Source organism: Canis lupus, chromosome 37 (genome assembly GCF_048164855.1).
Source record: "Canis lupus baileyi chromosome 37, mCanLup2.hap1, whole genome shotgun sequence".
Classification (NCBI taxonomy): domain Eukaryota; kingdom Metazoa; phylum Chordata; class Mammalia; order Carnivora; family Canidae; genus Canis; species Canis lupus.
In genome coordinates, this window is record NC_132874.1 from 8,851,201 (window position 1) to 8,871,394 (window position 20,194).

At 38.8% G+C, this 20,194-nt stretch overlaps 1 long non-coding RNA gene across 1 annotated transcript in view; it reads right to left on the reverse strand.

Moving 5' to 3' along the window:
- Positions 1–238: 238 nt before the first annotated feature.
- Positions 239–20,194, reverse strand: part of LOC140626419 (uncharacterized) — an 83,912-nt gene continuing 63,956 nt past the window's right edge. The window contains exons 2-3 of the long non-coding RNA XR_012025569.1: positions 1,185–1,336; positions 239–392 (exon numbers count right to left, since the gene is read on the reverse strand). This is a non-coding gene — a long non-coding RNA (uncharacterized lncRNA). The remainder of the gene's footprint in view (positions 393–1,184; positions 1,337–20,194) is intronic.

Here is a 20,194-nt window from a genome sequence, read left to right on the forward strand (position 1 = left end):
CATGTTTGTATGAGATTAATTAGTGCAGTTTGCATAAAGACATTGACTAAAACACTTTCAGAACATTCTCATTTTTAAGGTTTTCTTATTTATATAAGGCCTTCTCAAGGTTTTTTGCTTTGTTTTGTTTTTTTCTTCTCTCTGTTCTTCCAGAAATTATTATTGTCCACAGATTCTGTAGCTGCAAATTGATCTGGACACAGTAAATAGTTGATAGGCTTAAGTTATGCTTATGAATAAATTTTATTTTAGTTCTTGAAATGGGTTGGTCATTTCACAAACTGATTACATGGTTACTTCTTTGGTTCAATTTATAGATGATGCCCACATGGGGCTTCTTTGCTGTTGGAGTGGTTCATGTGCATGATTCTGTAAATTGCAGACTCCATGCCCTAGGAAAATAACCATAGTAGAGTAGCCATTAGGTGCCCTTCCCCCACAATGGAAAGTTCTGCTCAGCAAGTGGCTTCTTTTGGTGTTTGTGATGGCAACTGTAGGAAACCCAAGATAACCCTTCCATCCCAGGCAGCCCTTATGCTTTTCCATCTCCAAGAAACGCTTTCACTTTGTAAATTCAGAGTCAGGCTACCAGGGTGCTATTAGGAATTCTCATAGGTTCATGTCCTGGTAAAACAGTGATAGTGATGATGATGTTGTATAATTTTTATTGATGACTATATTCCATATGCTCTGCTAAGTGCTTCATAAGCATTACCTCATTTAATCCTTACAACGATGTTAGTAAATTGATATTATTCTCTCTTTACACACGAGCAAACTGAAATGTAAAGAGCTTAAGTAACTTGTCCAAGATCCAACAGCTATGTAGTGACAGGGTTGAAGATCAACCCTGGTTTGTCTGATTCCAAAGACCTCGATCTTAACCTCTTTGTCACACTGTTTTAGTAGATTAGGGCTAACAATCCCTTGAAACCATATGTCTAGCCCAGTTCTAGGATTCTTTACATTAGATGCCTCACATCTTAAGTAGATTAATTTCTTAGCCAGAATTTGAGTTATCTAAGAGACGGGAAGTCATGGCTACTGAATTGTACAACTCACACACAGAGAGGCTAACATTCCTGATTTGGAGGATAGTTATGCAGCCAGTCTATTTGTATGTGACATAGATTTGGGCTCCTTTAGAGATATTCCAAGCTGTTGCAAGACATGTAGTTACTTACCTTCGGAAGAGATGGGAATGGCATATGAGATGGTCTAGTATATGCCACTTCCAGAAATCCAGGAAATACGGAAAGGCTTTCAATAGGAGAGGAAGGCATATGCAGTGGAGTGGTGGCTGAAACGCCTGCTCATATCATCCGGCAACATGATCCTAAATTATCATGTGGTCAAGAAACAAAAGGTAAGGAGAGGTAGGATTGGCTGCGGTCCCTGCTTTGGCATACTGAATATCTGGTCATTTCACCAAAACATTCCAGTTCTCATCATGACTACCTTGTAAGCTAATCTGAAACAGATATTAATTTCTAAATGCCTGGCTATTGATGCATTGCAAAGAAATATGACATACAGTGCCAGATTTCGATAAACAAAATTAATCATCCAACTCATTAAAGCAAACAAATAATTGAGCCTAGCCAGATATGTTTTAAAGGAAAATCAGAATTTAAGCAGGCCACAGATTTGCCATTTTCTCCATGTGTTCAGCATTTGAACATCATCTAGATGTCAGGCATCATGTTAGTTACTGAGAGCACAAACATGAATAAAATATAAACCCCAGTTTTGTCAGTAGAGAACTGCATATTGGTTCAGTAGTGACTATTACTCACATAACATATTGCATGGTCATAAATTTCAATAAATTGGGAAGAGTATATGAGCATAATTTTTTAGCACAGGTGGAGCTAATTATAGAGGGTTATTTTGACTTGGACAGCAACATTGCCTGCCCTTTCTCTGATCATCAAACTTCTGTACAAGATTCAACATACTTTCACCTCCCACATAGTGTTAGTTATTAAGTCCAGCTGCTTCCTTCTCTGTAACACACTTAAAAATATCCTTCCTTTTTAAGGCTTTACAACCACATCCTTTTCCTAGGCCCCACTGACCTCATTCTATCAAACTATAGCTGATAAAATAATATCATGGTGAGCAAAATTCCAGAGTTTTCTCCAACTTCAGAATTGTGAATATGCCGAACAAAAGTTTTGTTCTTTCCTTTTGCTTTAAAACCATGAACCTGTCACCCCCCGCCCCTGTTTTTATACTTTAAATTCTGAAGAAAACTATCACTTTTCAATATGGTATAAACACTTAGCTTCTGCTCACTGAAGCAAAATTTTCAAGTATTTGATGCTTTCTCAGATTATTGTACTCCTAGGTAAATTAAATGTCAGTGTGAGGGATAGCTTCACCCACTTCTGTAGCTGGCTTTATTCAATCCAAAGAAGTCATCAGAGAACAGCCAGCACAGCAAAGTGAGCACGATGAGGTAGGCTTTTTATCACATGCCAAAGCCTTTCCACCAGCATTAAGGCTGGTTTGCAGGCTTTCTCCCCCTGTGTGTGTCCTGTCCAACTAGAAATTCCAAAAAGAAGCCTAAAAATATACAATGGATTTCAGAAACAGGATTGAGCAAAATCCTACCTCCAGGTATTACATAGAAGAAACCACCCATTTTGGATGACACCAAGTGAAGCAAATAGCTCATTCTTTGAAAACCTTCATTCATTACACAATAAAGTTAAGTGCCACAATTTCATGGACTCTTAAAAATTAAAGAGAAGAGTGAAAGGACCAGAAATCTGGAGACCAGATGGGATATAATGAAAAAAATAGGAAAAGAAAAGTGGAATGCTCTGTTCCTTAAAATTCTCCCATGGGGCTCCCTTTCCAAATTATCATCCCTTTCCTACCATACTCCCCATCCCACCCACATAAGACTGGTTGCCAATTTGGGGAGATCCCAGCTGGTTCTCCATGAGAATCCAGGTAGGACACCTGCACATTCCAGCTAAACTGAAGTCTGAGCTCAGTTTGTACTTGTTAGCACCAGAGCCAACGCCAAGATCCCTTTGTGTGGGCAAGAACTCAGATCACATCCAGGTGTGTGTGAGATTAGCCCATCAGTAGAACATAAATAGAGCTGCTCATCAATCCTCCCCATCCTCCTCCTGCAGCCTCACACTCCCAGGCTATGTATTACAGGGACAGATATATCATCTGCAGTTTTCCGGGTTCATTTTTAGGAAACTTGGGTTTTCAGTGGAAAACGGTCTGCTTGGAGCAAAGTTCCTGGATTTGTCATTGCTACAGGCAGTTGTGTGAGGGAACACATGCTGGGAGGAAAGGGCTTCTTATTCAGAGAGGGACCCAGCCCCGCCCACCTCCCCATGAGGCTGCAAATCCTTCCCCAAGTCACTCTCCAACCCCGTCTCCTTCATGGCTCATTACTTAGGACCAGAGAGTTTGAAACTAAGTGAATTAGAAATAGGTAATGGGCCCTCCGTTGGAAATACCGTCAAAGAAAAAAAAATACTGATGAAGTAATAAGCTCTTTCGCATATTGCTTTTTCCTGAAGAAAAAAAGGAACATAAACAAGAAAATATCAGAAGTCCCTTCATTGAAAGCGAAAAACACAAAATACCCAAATTGGGGATATTTTTGGACAGAAAGAGCCTAATATTTTTAAGCCCTGGTTTGTACATCAATTGCACACATACTTTTGCATAAATTTCAGAATATTGAAGCATCTACGACTCCCCATAAAAATACTCAACTGTTAAATCCTGAAGGGTACTTCGGGTTTACCTATTCAGGCTGAAGAAGCTGACAACTAAAGCTGAAGTGACTTGTACTGGCAGGATATTCTCTTCCTACAAACACGAGCTCTTGGAACTTTGGTATGAAGAGAAATTCCAAGGTTTGGGTAGAAAGCAGCATGTATTGAAATTGACTTTGTTCAAAACACTTAGCGTAATTCAATGATCCATGAAGGAGAGCCATATCTGGGAACCGAACCAAGTTCCCCCATCAAACAAACTGGAGATGCAATCTGGTCTGTTGACACTAAAGGAATATACCACTTTTTCCACTGTGAGCAAAATTAGACCATTTTTAAAGCAAAATTAGACTCTCAGGCAGCATGATCTAGTCAGAATAGACTCAGATTCTTACCAGCTGCTCCTTGTGTTATTGCCATCCCTGGGCCAATAAGAGCATACTGCTGAATTTGAAATGCTCCTTGTCCGTCTCTGGACTGCTATTTTGGCCACTCTGAGGATAGATAGCTGATTTTGAAAACGCTTTACATCAAAATGAATCTCACATTAGTATGCACTTCATGTTCATAACTATGTTACCCTAAGTAGATTTTTAATATTTTATTATAATTAGTATATGTAGCTTTGTGCCCCTCTCAAAACTAAACTTTTCTTTTATTAACCCCAGCTGTTCTCTGATTCTGCAACAAAACTAACTCGCCAGGGGAAGTAATAGACTAATCAATCAGCCAATACTTATTGAGTATTTCTGCTGGTCATGCCACAGCTGTCCAAGATCAGGCCCAATGGTGCTTCTAAGCAGCTTTCTTCCGCCACTACCCCAGTGAGTTACAAGTGTGGATAAATGAGCTCTATGAGACCAGATACTAGGTATTCCCAAGCGTTGGCACCTTGTAGCCACTCAGTGAATATCTGATCAATGAATGGAAGACCTGATGCCCAGTTAGAATTAATATATTAACCTCAAAGTCCCTCTAGCTCCAAACTTTGATTAGAAACAAGATGGAATATCCAGCTGTGTGACACATTCTCCTGGGCCCCATTCTGGTCCTCATTCATTCTCCCATCTTACCATTTAATGGGTGAAGGAAGATAAAATGGATTTCCTTTATTTCTGTGAGGTTATTTATCTCCCCTTATTACAGAAATCCCATACTCGCCCTTGAAGCCTTATTTTGGACTATTAGCAGCCCCCAACCTTCCATTGGCATCATGGGAACATGGATTAAGTATAAAGACTTTGAGTTGTCAGTAATCTTTACCCTAGAGTCCATAAATGGGTTTTAGGGAGTACAGGTGCTTCTGAGATCCTAAGTGCATTTTTTTTTTTGCGTTTTTTTGTGTTTTTTTTTTTCTGCAATGAGACCCACAGCTTCCACTAGATTTATACACATGACACTAAAGTCTACTGTCCTGCAAGTTATAGTGTGTGATCAACAGCAATTCTGTGCCTGAAAGACCTCTAGAACCTGTAAATGAAAATCTAAGACACTGTGTCCTGACACCCTGTGCTCTCTGTCTAGCTGGAAACAACATTAATTTTATAAAAACTAGTTCATACACATCACTTTAAAAGGGGAGTCTTCCCCTTACCAAAAGAGTCACCAAGCTTCTCTTTACATTGTGATCTTTTAAATCTGGAATATGACCAAAATTGTAGGAAGATTTTCCAGTACACTTCTGAGAAAGCCATCTGATAAAGGGACAGTGTCTGTCTTGATCTCTGCTTGATACATAAGATGCACTTAATAATTATTTGTTGATAAAAACAAGGCATTGCTGCTTAAAAAATATTATTATTTGTTGACTGAATGAATGTGACAAAAAAGATGCATCTGCATTTCTATAATTGCTTCCAACATGCTGTAAAGATGCCATTACAAATAAAGTTTTGGGACTCGCTTTCATATTTTCTGCAAAGATATAACGTTGAAAGAAGGAGCTTGTCCACTAAATTTCACAATTCTAGAGCTGTTTGCATTATATGTGATTTTCCAAAAGCAATGGTTCTGAGTGTCTTTTAGTAATTTTGGAATAAATACACATAAAAATAGAAGACAAAAAATGAAATATGAGGAATTGTCAATGATTGAAAAAAATAGCACCACAGCAAAGCGGGGGTTTGGAAGCCATTAGAATGATATCTACCCTAACCAGTGTTGTTCTGTTGTTTAAAAATATCTAAAGTACATTGAAACTAGATTTTTAGCATTCCACTAAACTCAAGTCTAATTTTAAATGTCACAATAAAGACACAGAAGCCAGACAGCCAACATAAAGCAAGCCATGAAAACGATTAAAATTTTCAAAACCAACAGTAAAAAGTAAGAGTTATTGGACCAGAAGAAGAAAAGTGAATAGGGAATTAATAACAAATCTTCAAATACATCAAGATTCTCACTTAGAGATTGGTGCAAGCCTACCCTCTACCTCTAATAATCAGAAAAGAATAGATGAGCTAAATAGCAGGGGGAACTGAGATGAGACATACATAAGGATTAATAGACTTTGGGCTATGTCCTGAAATACCACATCACAAAGGAAATTGGACAAATTCCCATTCTAAAGCATGTAAGAAACCTAGACCCAATCTTAGCAAGACTGAATTGGTGATCTTTTGTCTCTTCCTTCATCCCAATGGATTTTTAATCTAAAAGAAACAAACAAGGAATAAAATTCTCTCTGGTAAATTTTTTTTTTTTTTACCTCATTGCTGTGTTCCTTCAGAATACATGAATACATGGCAAGAGTTGAAAGTATTTAATAAAAAAACAATCTACTGGTCACTCAAAGAGAGATCCCATATGCATTGGTAGTGAAAACCTGATTTCTTATTTCTAAAATGTGACCCAAATCGCTTATCTGGTTTTCTATGTGTATGATCGTTGCATTTCCGAGATTAGAGGTTCACTGTAGCAAAAGGCAATTAATTGAATGATGAGTCTGTGCTAATGTGCCTGCATGTGTGGACAGCAGAGATAACTTAATATGCATCTAATGTCACTATTAATTTATTTATCATCTCCTCCATTTAATTTTTGAAATACAATGATTTCTTAATCAATGGCCAAATGCTCGAGAAAATATTTTCTAACAGTTTTATGAAAGAACAAGTTAATTATACCTAAAACTAATCAGTTAGAGTAACTTCATTCAATATACTTTTAATGTACTTTGGCCACTTAAGGACCACGTTTGCAATTGTTTCCTATATAAAGTCCATTTAAAGTCTATTTATCCATTTATTTTTAAAGATTTTATTTATTTATTTGTTTGTTTGTTTATTTATTTATCTATTATAGAGAGCACATGCAGAGGGAGAGGGAGAGAGAAAATCTCAAGCCGACTCCCCACTGAGCCTGGAGCCTGACTCAGGGCTCCATTTTATGACCCTGAGATTATGACCTGCACTGAAATCACCAGTCAGATGCTTAAGGACAAGCCACCCAAGCGCCTAATTTGTAGTCTATTTATGTTAGTCCATTTGCTACTATGACCGTACCTTGGCTTTTTCATTTAAAGTGAGGTAAGAGTTTCACAGAATGTAGCACTGAGAGCCCTTGTTATGCAAGATGTTTAAACCAGCCTCACTGTACATGTAAAACAAGCTCACCTTTAATTTCTCAAAAAAGGGAAAAAGCACATATAGTGTTCGTCAAAACTGCTATGTATGCTACTCACCAAGGAACTGTGGAGTTCGATAATCACATGACTCTGGTAGACCTTCTAAATGTAAGAAAAATTATTATGATCCATGTCTCTATCTTATGGATAGAGCAATTAGAACTGCTGCTCCTAACCAGTGTGCATATCTTCATACTTTACGTTCCTAACAGTTGTAATAGATGGGCTCACCATTCTCCTACCTCCTTCTCCTGGTCTCACAAGAGAGGGGTGGTGGGGAAGGTGTCAAAGTGCTTCTCCTCTAGCATAAGCATAGCTTCCTCTTTCAAGATCATTGCCTCCCTTGCTATTCCTGAATAAAATTATATTGTTTTTCCAATTTGGGTACCAATAAATTGTGTGACCTTTGTAACCCCAAAAGTAAATTTTTAAAAAATGCTTCTTTTTTAACTTATGTATTGTCTACTTTATGACTCTTCATTTTTTGATCTAGAGGAAGTGACTTTGGATTTAACATAATTGTATTTAACTAATACTGATTATCTAAATAGAAGCCTAGCACTGTTTTCTTTCTTCAGGAGATGAAGAAAATTGCTTAAAAAAAAAAAACTAGTCTCATGGAGAATTATGTTAAGTCTTAACATTTAAAAAATTAATAGTTTTTTTATCCTTTCATTTTTTACATTTTTCTATTTTATTTAAATTCAGTTAATTAACATATATCATTGGTTTCAGAGGTAGAGGTAGAGGTCAGTGATTCATCAGTCATAATATCTAGTGTTCATTCCATCACGTGCCCTCCTTAATGCACATCACCCAGTTATCCCGTCCCCCACTCTCCTCCCCTCCAGCAACCCTGTTTATTTCCTATGATTAAGAGTCTCTTATAGTTTGTCTCCCTCTCTGATTTTTGTCTCGTTTTATTTTTTCCTCTACTTAGCCATCAAAAAAAAAAAAATGAAATCTTGCCATTTACAATGACGTGGACGGAACTAGAAGATATTATGCTAAGCAAAATAAGTCAATCAGAGAAAGACAATTATCATATGATCTCATTCATATGTGGATTTTAAGAAACAAAACAGAGGAGCATAGGAGAGGAGAGATTAGTAGCTTTTTTCTTAAAGCACTATAGATTTAGAGAAGAAAATGGAGTAAAAATTGCAGAGTTCCTATACAGCCACTTACACACCACCCAAGTTTTGCTGTTATTAATACCTCGCATAATTGTGGTCTGTTGTAATTGATGAACCAATATTAAGGCATTATTATTAACCAAAATCCATAGTTTCATTAGAGTTCACTTTGGGGGATGCACATTCTAGGGTTTTAACAAATATATAGTGTCATGTATCCACCATTGCTATATCAAAGTGAAGAGTTTCAATCCCCTGTATTCATCCCTTCCTCCCTCAACCCAGATCCTTGGCAACCATTGACCTCTTCACTGTCTCATCCTTAGTCTTGCTAGTCACCCCTTTTTATTATCTGATTTTCCCATCCCCTTCACCCACTCCCCTCTTGCTATCTTCACTTACTTCCTTATTCCATTTAAATTCCTTAGCCACATCTCATCATCAGTTCCTTGCACACACCCTGCATGCCCTCATCCACGCTCACTGCATCACACTCACGTTGAGAAATGGTACCCTCTGCCCAGGCATGCTGACGTCCTGTGGTGGACCACATCCACCATCCTGATGTGAATTCATGATCATGAACCTCAGGTGAGCATCCATGCAACCACGCTAGCACAGAATATGGCCTGATCCATTCACTTGGTCACCCTCTAACTGGACTACTTCAGACCACTTCCTCATTCTCAGTCTCCCATATATCATCCTCTCTTCCCTCTCTAGGAGGGTGATGTTGCCCCTCCTTCGTTAGAGATCAGTGAAGCAACTGGAACTGCTGGACCTAACCAGCATGCCTATCTTCATATTGTATGTTCCTGCCAGTTATGATAGATGGACTCTGTTCTCCTACCTATGCTCCCTGCATTGTGCTCTAGATCCCAGCCTTCTCACCTGCTCCTAGGTGTATCAGTGCAAGGCAGCTGCACTGGCTGCCAGATGGGGCTCTTGAGAAGGGCGCAGCCAGCTGGGGGTGTGTTTGCACTGGCCAGAAGAGAGACTCTGGGTCCTCACCTACTCTACTTCCTCCTACTCTATTTTCTTTCTTTCCTTTATTCCTTTTTCTTTTCTTTTCTTTTCTTTCTTTTCTTTTCTTTTCTTTCTTTTCTTTCTTTCTCTTTTCTTTCTTTCTTTCTTTCTTTCTTTCTTTCTTTCTTTCTTTCTTTCTTTCTTTCTTTCTTTCTTTCCTTCCTTCCTTCCTTCCTTCCTTCCTTCCTTCCTTCCTTCCTTCCTTCCTTTCTTTCTTTCTTTCTTTCTTTCTTTCTTTCTTTCTTTCTCTCTTTCTTTCTTTCTTCTTCTTTCTTTCTTTCCAACATAGTCCTGGATGCCTGGGTGGCTCAGTGATTGAGCATCTGCCTTTGGCTCAGAGAATGATCCTGGAGTCCTGGGATCGAGTTCTGCCTCGGACTCCCTTTAAGGAGCCTGCTTCTCCCTCTGCTTATGTCTTTGCCTCTTTCTCTATATCTTCTCAAAAATAAATAAATAAAATCTTAAAAAATTAAAAAAACAGTCCTTATCTCCTTTATATTATGTTTGCTAATTATGCATCACATTTTATCTCTACTGACTGTCTCTCCCACCAGCCTCTGACCTCCATGGGGTCAAAGATCTTTGTTTTGCTCATTGATATTCCCCAAGCTTCTAGCACAAAGCATGATACATAGTAGGTATTCAATGAATATTTGTCCGATAAAACCTAACTTTGCTCATCATATAGCAGTTCTACATGTTTCTCTATATTCTGTTTCCCTTAATTCTGCTTATCTCAAAAGAACCAGCTGCAATGGTGTCTCCCTTTCCTGCATTTTCAGAGCACTGGGGCTATATTATGTCTATTGTATCTGCATGTACCCATATATGCCAGAAAACCAAAGTGCTAGCTGACCACATAACTCTGTTTGGTGGGATGAAGACATTGCTGTGGAGTTTGACAAAGATCCATGATATAGGCCTCTGCTTTTCAGACCTAGAAATGACATTTTATCCGAGTTGATTGACCTAGAAATGCTAACTCAGGCTGGCAAAATTCATATAAGATATATCACATGTAAACTCCAGTGCTACTCGTTAACTTATAATAGGTGTACTTTCTCCAGAGCTTGTGCAAAGCCAGGTGAATTTGCTTGGCACATCGGTTGGGATTAGGTTCAGCTATAAGAAACCTAATATGGGGCAGTCTGGGTGGCTTAGTGGTTTAGCGCTGCCTTCAGCCCAGGGTGTGATCCTGGAGACCTGGGATTGAGTCCCATGTCGGGCTCCCTGTATAGAGCCTTCTTCTCCCTCTGCCTGTGTCTCTGCCTCTCTCTCTCTCTCGTCTCTCATGAATAAATAAAATATTTTTAAAAAAGAAACCTAATATGAAGGCTACACAAGATAATTTATTTTCTCTCCCACTTAAAATGTATACTGTCACAGGATAGGTAGTTCAAGTTCTGGCCAGAAGCTCTGCCCCATGAAGTCCTGGGACTCCAGCTCTTTCAACACATCCCCCCACTATCCTGGGTGGTCTGTGTTTTACTGGTCTAAGAAGTTGTTGGTCCACCCATAGCCCAGGCCACATACAGGAAGATGGGAAGGAGAACAGAGGACATGAACAGCATGCATGGCTCTGCTTTAAGGAATGTGCCTGGAAGCTGCTATATGAACATTCTCATTCACCTCCCAATGACCACCACTTAGTCACATGGTCCCATGGGGTTGCATGCACAGGAGCTGAGAAAATGTCACCTTTATTCTAGATGACCATCTGTGGCAGCAAAAAATACTGTAAATATACGGGAAAAAGAGAATGGATATTTAAAACAATTAGCAATTTCTTCTAAAACGTGTGTGTAATCTGAGGGAGGACCACCTCACCCAGGTCTTGGTGAAGGAGAAAGAAAAACACTTGCCCATGACTGATCCCATCCCTTTAGTGTCCTAAATATCAACCTCACTGTCCTCTGATCAGTGCTGGGAAACACTGCCCATGTTTATTTTCTAACTGCCTTTCTTTCTAGGTTCCTTGCAAACACCACCCTCTTCAACTCCTCTCTTTGCCAGGCTGGACACAGTACAATGGAGTAGGTTTCAACAAGTCAGTAGGGAGACACCAGGGCAGTCATACAGAGACCCCCGCACTAGGAAGGATCACACTTGGTGTGTAATGCTCTGCAGTCATCATCTTGAAACTCTTGATAATGTTAATTTTGAATCTGTGTTTTGTAACTGAAGCCCAGTAGGACACTAAAACATGTCCCACAGCTTGAAGCCTCCCCTCATAGATAGTCCCTCCTTATGCTGCCTCCAGGAAAAAGATTCCCTGCCACCTACCTACTCTCCTGCCTCTTGGTGCCAACTTGTCTTGCTTTCCTGTTTCTGACCAGTGGCCACTGCCACTCCCATTTCCTGACACCCAGGGTCCCACCCAGATTTTTCCTCCTGGCCCTCACCCAACTTCTCATTTAACTCCATCCAGGTACTGAGTATGTTCCAGCACAGCAGCTGCAATCCTTTGAGATTGCACATGCACAGGGCGGCTGGCCTATGGGACCCAGCTGGAGCAGCATGCATCAGTCAGGTGGCTGGTACAACCAGGTACCCGGCAGGGGCCATGTGTTCACATGCTGAGCCATGGGACAGGACCCTAGGTGTCTGTGAGGAGTATAGTCACCCAGCTGGTATCCCTGGACCCCAGGAACAGGACATTGAAACAAAGACAGGACAAGAAAGAGAACATGGAAGAAAGAAACATGTCCACATTTTTAGTATTTAGTATGAAGTAAGGGCACGCTTTTTCCTGATTTTTGAACAAGAAGTCCTACCTTTTCATTTTGTACCGGGCCAGGCAAATTATGTAGCAGGCTGTGGTTTCACGGTCCTTTAGTACCTTACATTCCAAGTTCCAATCAGGGCTTGTTCACACTGTTCCCTGTATGATGTCCCCCATGTCACCTGATGGACACACTGGATTATTATATAAACTCTTTCAAAACTTTACAGTCTCGGGTTGCTTCCACAGCTGAGGAATGGAAGACATTCTATTTCCTTCCTTTATATTCAGATAATAACTTCTCTCTCCCCCCCACGTACCTCTCTTGTGTTCTAATCATTCATGCATGTGCCTTTGAATCTCCCGGGCACCTGATCAGAACCTTCACGCAAAGTAGGTCTGCAATAAATGCTGAACGCACGAATGAATAGTTAATATTTCATGCATGAGTCAATCAAGAAATCCTTGAAAGTTTTCTGGTGTGTGTGTGTGTGTGTGTGTGTGTGTGTGTGTGTGTTGGGGGTTTTTCTTTGTTTGTTCATTTTTTGCCTTTATCCAGGCAGGAATTGGCTTCAGAAGTGTCTTTCTGCAGTTCACACGACCATACCAGAAGTAGGACGACTCCTGAGGAGTTCCATTCTGTGGTCCCAGAGTGGCTGCTTTGTCATCACCCACACACCATGCCCTCCGATCTCTCACCAGCTCCCAATCAATGGGCATCACACAGGAACACACAGCAAGCCCAAAGAGACTGGGCACTGTATCTCCTTGAGAAAGAAAGCTCTTGTTTATTCACCCAGGCACTTTCCTTTTGCATTCAAAAGACAAAGCAGCAAGCAGGGGCTTGCTGGGAGAAGAATAAGAGCTGCCAGAAGTAAGGGGGGGATGGGGCTCATTCTGTTGTCACTTGCAGCCCATCCTGGGTCTGAAGCATCTTTAGCCTCCTAATTGTCCCCCTCCCCTTTCTGTGTCTGCCTTGCACACACTGAACACTCCCAGACAGCTTTACAAATTGGCTCTGGAAACGTTAGGCAGTAAAAATTCCATTGAGTCTGAAAAAGACACACTTCTCCTCCCCATGTTTATGAATCAGTTGCTATTTTATGCCCTGTCCTCATCCACCTTATTACGTTTCACGCTGCCCTGGGCGATATTGAGAAGTAGGCAAGTTCATCTTTGTCCTTTACGCTCTACATCCCAGTTCTATAGTCCTTCCCTTATCTGAAAAGCCTCCTCCTGCTGTCCGTTTCAGGGGTCTCTGTTCTCCTGAGTCCCTATCAGATTTATATCCTCTTTCCAACCAGGTTATGATTGACATAGTGTGTCATTCTTCCTGGGACTGTTTGCATTTTAAAATGCCTTACCCAGAGATGGTAATATCCAACCTAAAGGAATAAAATCTCCATTTGTATAATTTTAGATCCTACAGAAGGTAGATGAGGATGGTGTTTCAGGACAAAGGGATCCTTCAGAAGCCCTCCGATCATACTCAGAAGCTCCAGACTTTCCCACCTCCCCAAGCCCCCTTTTCTTCTAATCATTCTTTCTTCCCCTCCCATGGTCTCCTTTCTGGAAGGCCTGCGGTGACACTCAAATGCTCAAGAGATGCTTTTAAATTCCCTTACCTTGTGATCTCAAATGCCTATGCGTCCATTATAACATCAAATATATCACAGTGTAGTTGTTCGCCCTTCTGCTAGACTATTCACAAGACTGTGAGTTACTTGGGGTTTTTTGTTTGTTTTGATGCTTTGATATTCTGTACCCAGCACAGAGTCTGGCACATAATGGGTATTAAAATTTTAATAGGTGTTGAAAGTTGATGAGTTATTGAATAAACGAAGTTAAAACTGTTTGGGATTACCACATGCCTAGTTTCATCTTATAAGTGCAATGGGAACTTCTTTTTTAGATCTCAGAACCAGGGTCAGCAAACTGCAGCCTGTGGAGCAAATGTGGCACACCGCTTGTTTTTATAAATAAAGTTTTCTTGGAACACAGCCACACCCATTCATTTACGTATAGTATATGGCTGCTTTTGCACTAAAACAGCAGAGTCTTGAGGGAGATCCCATGGACCACAAAGTCTAAAATATTTACTATCTGTACTGTCTGACCCTTTAAAGAAAAAGTTTGGCAACCTTTGCCCAAAGGAAAAGGAGTAATGGAGAGTAGGGGAGATGTACATGATGTGGAGGAAGGGAAGAAGCATCCAGGAGAGGAGATGAGCAATAAAATGTGCTTACATCCTTCAATTCACACTTGGAAGAGAGGTCCAATTTTTAAATGCCCTCACAGAGTAGAAGCTCAGAACTCCTGAGCAAAGACAGGGAAAGTGAGAACAAATTCTCCACAGGAGCCTGGAACACAAGGGCATTGTTGTCAACTGTTTACCAAGGCAGAGAGAAGGGCAAAGCTGATCCCAAGAAGTTAGTAACAGCACTAATGCCTAATAATGATTGCAGCAGAGAGCATTTCAGGTGCCCCATTAAAAAGAGTGCTTTGTCCTAATAAATACCAGAATAAGAGTCTGTTTCTCAGAGCCCCCTTCCTGCACTTTATTCTTAATGAGTCTTCTAATGAGTGTGCCGTATTTATTTCCTTGAGAGACTCATCACTTCCCATCTCAGCCTGTTATTTAAATATATGGCATGGTGTGAAAAGCTGGGGGGAAAGTCTAAGGAGTCTTCTCTGTGCCTTTTCCAATGGCCTACATCACCCACGTGGGACAGAGGAGAGCATATGAACTGGATTCATAAAATAATGGGTCCCTGTACTTTTAACAAGGCAAAAATTGCAAAAGCTGAGAAGTTCTGCTGAACCCAGGATTGTTTGATAGATATGTTTGTAAAAGGAAAGGTAAGGCAAGGCAAGGCATGGCAAGGCAAGGCAAAACCAAGGGAAGGGAAGGGAAGCAAAAAAAGGAGTTTAGAGACTAATGGTTCCTTGCTTTGTTATTTAATTCTGAAAAAGACAATGGCGCTTTGCCCCTGAAAACAGAAGTAATCTGGAGTCAGTGGGTTTACCTTTGAGTTCAGGATTTACTTATCTTATTTCACTTCCCTTTTGTAACATTTTCTCTTTTTGTTTTTCAAAAAATAAAAATTGCCACAAGAAGGGAGTTACCCAGAACTCCTAAGTTATGAATCATTCTGAGTTACCAAAGTTTCCAGTTAGATAAGATTTACTCTTGTTTTTTGTGGCAAACAATTAAAAAAAATTCTTCCCATAATCACTATACCATTATCGTAGCTGCTTTAAGACAAAAAGAGAAAGGAAAGAACAAAAAAGAAAGCAGTAATTCTTTAATATCACTTATTATCATCAAATATCAATGTAGTGTTTAAATTTCCCCAATTATCTCCTAATTGTTAGTTAGAATCAAAGTGTGTCTTAGTCTCTCTCAATTTAAGGTTATCCATAATCCTATTTTATCCTTTGCAATTTTTTTCTTTTAAATACAAACAAAAACTGAGTGTTTATCCAGTAGAGTTTCCAACATTCGGAATCTTGCCAATGATACCCATGTGGCATCTGTTAATATGCTCTCCTATATTTTCTATAGTCACAACTAGAAGCTCATGATGTTAAAAAACAAAGTGTCCTTATCCTTTGAAGATGAATTCTGATGAAATATGTCTGAGATTTGCATCAAATGAGTACAGTGAGAGGTAGGACTATAAAGGGAAGGGCTCTAGATGAAACAAGATTAAGTACATGGATCATTGTTGAAGCTGGGTGGTGGGTACATAAGTATCTCATTCTTCTACTTTGGCATATGTTTAAAACTTCATATAGTTAAAAAGTTAAATATATTTTTAATAGTTTTAGATGAAAATCTGTGAAACACATCTCATACTTTCTTTCCTAAACATCTGATCTTAATATTATTGTTCAGTTTATGGAAGAAATTGTGCTAAATTCTTGGGTTTCATTTGAAATCCAGGTTTCTACATATTGAAGATAATTTTAAATGTCTACATTTTTGGTGAGTTAAGAATAAAAATTTTAAACCACCAATCTAGAAAAATATTTCTCAAATAGGGATCACAATTCCTAAGACAGGTGAGATTTGTATGAAAATCTACTAGAAAAGGATCTACTTCCACTAGACCCAATGTAACACTTGATATTGATTGGCTAGACCTACCTTTTTTTTTTTTTTTGCTTTGTTTTTATTAGTAACATGATAAATGGAGGGCCAGCAAAAGGTAGTAGAAAAGAGTCTGAGACTTACTGGTTGGCAGGAGTTGAGTTATGGTTGAACTTTCTATCTCAGCCCATGACTGAGATGAATTGGGGTCACAACTATCTAGTCATGGAGTCTTCCACCTCTAATTTTGATTCAGAATAGGGAAGATATCAGAGTTGGAGCAAGAAATAGGGCTTATAATAATTTAGGGGACAAAGGTTCACAATTCTAGCTATGTCTCTTGTAGGAATCCACTAAAAATGGTTCCAATAGAGTGGAATCTCTTTATAAATAAGTCTTAGAATTAACCATTGTTTTCATTCAACCATGTCAGCTCTAAGAAAGCCAAGAGAGCCCATTTGCTAAGAGGCACAGTTGCTCATACTTTTAATTTTTTTTTAAGATTTATTTATTTATTTTAGAGAGAATGTGCAAGTGAGAGGGAAGGACAGAGGGAGAGAGAGAATCTCAAGCAGACTCCCTGCTGAGCACAGAGCCCAACAAGGGGCTGGATCTCAGGACACTGAGATCATGATCTGAGACAAAACCAAGAGTCAGCCACTTAACCTATGGAGCCACCCAGGTGCTCTGCTCATACTTTTATTTTTAAATTCTGACTATAGCATTATTTCTCTCTGTTGTCAGTAAATCTTCTTAAGCTTATGTCAAATTACTTAAGCTCTTACATGTATTACTGAAGGCATTGTGAAAAAGTATCACTAATTCAATTTGCAACTGGACAATATTTTGCTTTCTTCCATAATTTCCTTTTTAGTTCAGGCCTATCTTTTGGGGACTCTGGAATAACCTATGTAGCTAAATTAACCTTTCACTTCCAATTTTCTTCAGCTCAAATCCTGCCTCCATCTCCTTTGTCACTAGCAATGCCCTTGCTGACCAACATCAGCACTAATTTTCACTTTCTTTTCAAATAATTTGGGGAAACACACTAGTCATGAATTGTCTATAACAGCACTGGCCAATAGATCATTCTCTGATGATGAGAACATACAGTATAGTAGCCACTAGTCACATATGGCTATTGAGTACTTAAATACTTAAATGTAAGTGTGAAAGAAGAAGTGAAATCTAAATTTAAATTTTAGTTAACTTTATTCTACTGTAATTTTAATTTAAATTAATTACATGTGGCTAGTGGTTACAGTTTTGAATAAGGCAGCTTTAGAATCTTCTACTCACCTCACAATTTGTATATGTTACTGTCACTGCTAAAACACCACCAAACACTATGCCAGATTGAAACTGATTTTCTAGTGGCTAATAGTTGCTTGAGTTTTGAAATTTTATACACATACACACACACTATTGTCAGATACACTATTTAAATATATATATATTTATAAAATAATATAATATATATATATTTCATGGGATCCTGGAGAAAAAAATGATTTTGACATCATTGAATACCTGTTCTTATTAGTGAAATGACCTTGGATTATTTCTGTAACCTTACAAGCTTCAATTCCCCCTTCTAGAAAACAGAGAAGAGGCTATCTTTCCAAATTGTTGAGAAAATTAAATTAAATACATTAATTACATGGAATTAAATAGCATACATGAAGTGCCTAACATGCTGGGACCTATAAGTGGTAGACATTCAACTAGAGGAGGCAATTATAGACTAAGATGAGACATCACAAGGTCATGTTAGTTTAATTCCTTTACTGAATGATCTGGAGGGTAACCAAAGAAGACTTAAATTTCAGGAAGGGAGAGCTCAGGACATTTACTGTGTTAATAGACTATCAAGAGAGGCTAAAAATTTGTTTTTCTTGTGTTGTTTGAAAAATGGACCATATACAATTTTCCACATAAGATGTAAGAAAAAGGTAGTTAGAAATTACACATAGGATATGAGTTTAATCAATCAAGTCCATGGTGATAGAATTACCTTACACAGGAAAATCTCTTCTTAGGAAGAAATTAGGCTATGAAAATGTTACTAGAAGAAAGAATGACATTTTAGGCATGTTAAGCAGGAATTGTCTACTACACATCCATGTGGATTTAAAAAGTAAACAATAGGGACCCCTGAGTGGCTCAGTGGTTGAGCATCTGCTTTTGGCTCCAGGCCTGATCCCCAGGTCCCAGAATTGAGTCCCACATCGGGCTCCCTGCATGGAGCCTGCTTCTCCCTCTGCCTATGTCTCTGCCTCTCTCTGTGTGTCTCTCATGAATAAATAGATAAATAAAATCTTTTTTAAAAAAGTAAACAATTGGATATATAAATCTGGGGCTTTTTTGGAATAAAGATATAAATGTGCTAGCCTTCAGCAGATTTGTTACACCTAGAAGCCTGGGATTAAATTATTTTCTCTGCTAAGGAGAAGCTATAGCAATACGGAAGGAATGGACATAAGACATTGAACACTCTTAAATCTAGAAGTTAAGTAGAAGAAGAAAAGCCACAAAGGAGACTGAAAAAGAAGACACAGAGATGAGAGAAGACTAGAAGAATGTTAAAAAAAAAAAAAAAAAAAAAGAATGTAGTACTCTGGGGGTCAAGAGAATGTTTCAGAAGGAACAAATCGTTAGTTGTACAAAACGATTTGTTTTCAAGAAAGATGGAGCCTCAGCAGCACCCACTGCATTAAAACTAAGGAGACCAGTTGTGGTCTACACAATTTCCATGGACTTAGAGATGGGGGTTGGTGGGTGGGTAGATACCTGTTTGGAATGGATTAAATTGTAAATGAGAGAGAGTGGATCCAAAGTTAGAGGTAGCCAAATGGCACCCCACCTGCTGTACTTCATAAACTTTTCTGCACCATTCTCTTTGGAGGCCTAATGAACTGAAGTCAGATCCCATTTTTTTATCTATAAAGAAACACATACTATGGATAAAAGAGATGACATCAACACATTACTTTTGCTGCTTTGAATGTTTAAAATGTTTAAAAGAACAAGAATGTATTCTTTTGGGAGCACAGAAAACTATTCCCAAGGACAATCTTTAAATTTCATGATTTTAAGAATAGATCTTGTTCCAAAACCAAGAAGCATGGCTCTCCCCCAACTTGAAAATAAATGGCTAACAATAAATGGTGGCACCCCAGTAGAAAAAGGTAGGCTCACCCAGAGTTTTCTGACAGAGCCTTCATTGACTGTGTCTTTCTATTAATAACATATTCCAAAAATGGGATAACTTTCAAAGCATTTTTAAGCTTTTCAAGAATTTTCCAAGATTACAAACACCATTGGAATCAATCCTCATAGGAATAGTTTATCTTTAGCCTTATAATATCACTCAATGATTTCTGAAAGAATTCATAGATAAATTGAGTAAGAGAATAGAGAAAATCACCAACTAGTTTCAATACCATTACTTTTTAAGGCAAATCATTCACAGGCATGTCAGTTGGGAATCTCCCTATCAATTCAAGTCACAAGCCATGCACTGACTCCATGATAAACTGCACTTTGTTAACTCAAGTTTATTGGAGCAAATGCATAGATAATAAAATGCTCCCAATTGAAGTGTATACATCTGTTTCAACAAATACATATGCCTAAGTAACCAAAACTGATCAAAATATAGGACATTTCCATCACCCCCAAAATTATATATGTGCATGCCCCTTCCCAATTACCCTGACCTTAAACAAATCTATCATGGTAAATTTGGTCTGTCTATTCTAGAAGTTTCTATGAATGGAATCTATGTCTGAATTCTTTCACTCTGTTTTACGGTTGTTATTGTTTTAGTTGTGTTTTTAG